Below are 2,193 nucleotides of genomic sequence, written 5' to 3'. Positions count from 1 at the left end.
TGTCCTCTATCGTCAAAGTAGGTATCAGGGACCAAGCAAAAAGAACAACAATTTAAAGACAGTCTGATGGGATACACACACATCAAATTAAATGGTGGTATGAAGGGGCATCTGTAGGAATGAAATTTAAATTTTAGTTATTAATATAGCAACAGGCATGCACTACTTTGCTTTAAAAATAAAAACAATGGAATCAGGGCTGTTAAAAGTGCAGCAACTATGGTAACCGGAGTTCGGATCCTCAGAACATTCGTAAACGCAGAGTATGACTATCAGTTCACATGTAATTAATTCCAGCACTGAAAGGCAAAGACAAAAGACGCCCCAACTAAACGGCATGTCTGAGATAGCTATTTCAAGGAGCTCTGGTTCAAATGAGAGACTGCCTCAGCAGAAAGGGACAGAGTGTTCCAAAAGATGCCCTCAACATCAGATGCCCTCCTCATCACTCAAATTGCCTCCCTCTCTTTCTCTCTCTCTCTCTCCCTGTCACACACACACACACCCCACAGGGCAGGTGGAGAAAGAAAATAGAATATGAAAAATGTTCAGCCCTGAAAATATGTGTACAATTATATACATAGCATTACACAAACTAAACAGGTGATATTTACACTTATAGTTACAAATGCATATAAGAACAATTAATGAAAAAAGAGGTCATGAAAGAGAGGAAGGGGTATATGGGAGGGTTTAGAGGGAGAAGATGGGGGAAACGTAATTATATTATAATATAAAAAGTAAAAGATAATAAAAAAGTATATGTTACAACCACGGTTTTTGTATTTTTTCTAAATTAAAATGTGATTAAATTTTTGTTAAGGGAATGTTCTTCCTTGGAACTTCCTAGTCCATGCTCACGGTCCCTCCAGCTGACTTAGCGCCGGGTCCTCTGCTTCTGTGTGTGATCTCGGCCCAGAGCTCTAAGGAAACAGCTGTGTTCTCAGCACTAGCCCTCAGGGCATTATAAAGCGCATCATTCTCTGACTTGGGTTAGCTTCCACATATTTCTTTTCTTTTTCTTTCTTTTTTTTTTTTTTAACCAATTACCAATTCTGTTTTATTAATCAACTGGAAAACTATACAGTCCTCCAGTGCAGGAAGGTATTAATTTACTCCTCTTCCTCATCATCACCAGCTCCAGCACCACCCTGGTCTTTCTTGCCATTCTTCCTCTTCACTCAGCCTGGGCGGCCACCACCGTAAGGAGAATGGAGGGAGAAGTCAATGTGCTTCTGGGAGTCCAGACGGACAAGGAAGGATGGGATGTTCACCTGCTTGCGGACCCTGATATGATGCTGGCGGATAAGCACGCGGGCATGGTGAATCGACTTGGCCAGGCCCAGCTTAAAGATGTGGGTCTATAGCAGCCTCTCCAAGAAATCCTCAGTCATCAGGCCCAGGATGTAATCCAGCCTCATCTTGCCCTTATCCAGCACCCCAATTCGAACAAGTTGCCTCAGTAGAGCATTGCCTTCAAAAAGACAACACGGGTCCTTTCTGTAGCTCCCGGAAAGCCTTGCCGATCTTGGCCAAGGTAAACTTGACCCTCCACACCTCATGTTTTTTCTTCAGTTCCTGGTCGAGAGGCGATTTCTCGAAGGGTCTCCGTGGAGTCACATAGGTTTTGCGATAAACCCAACTTCTGGCAACCGGCATGTTGACTTCTCCAGGCCTGCTGCGCCCAAGAGCTCAACGCCCGTGACAAAGAGCCACATTTCTTAAAGCTTAATACCAGAGAAAAACTTCCCTGAAAAGTGGGTGTCCCTTCTTCCAACTAATGCGTGAACTAAGCCACTCACCATCTCCTTTATGCCACAGAGAAAACATCCAGACGTGCTTAGCCAAGAGAGTGGTATTCATTGTCAGTGTGTGTGTGTGAATGTGTCTGTGTGTGTGCACATGCATGTGTGTGTCTGTACATGTATGTGTATGCATGTATGAATGCGTGGTCCTGGTGTCAAATGTGAGCTCTCACAATACTCAATGAACATTCCAGATCTCGGTCCTGTATTCATTTTTATACCAGGTTAATCATTTCTCTCATCTTCAAGACTGATTCTCTTTGCTTTTGTGAAGAACCAGTGGTTAAAGCATGTAGCTGTACGCAGCTATATGTGTACACATAATAATTGTATGATACTTATAATAATTGTGTATTTAGGAAGTGGGACAATATGTCTCCTAAAGGAC

The 2,193-nt window shown here is 42.8% G+C and overlaps 1 pseudogene; it reads right to left on the bottom strand.

The window, feature by feature from the left end:
• Positions 1-1,112: 1,112 nt before the first annotated feature.
• Positions 1,113-1,673, bottom strand: LOC110566583 (small ribosomal subunit protein uS4-like; annotated as a pseudogene).
• Positions 1,674-2,193: the final 520 nt, after the last annotated feature.

Source organism: Meriones unguiculatus, chromosome 16 (assembly GCF_030254825.1).
Source record: "Meriones unguiculatus strain TT.TT164.6M chromosome 16, Bangor_MerUng_6.1, whole genome shotgun sequence".
Lineage (NCBI taxonomy): Eukaryota > Metazoa > Chordata > Mammalia > Rodentia > Muridae > Meriones > Meriones unguiculatus.
Note: the sequence above shows the minus strand (reverse complement) of the source record. Positions and strands in the feature narration are given on the sequence as shown.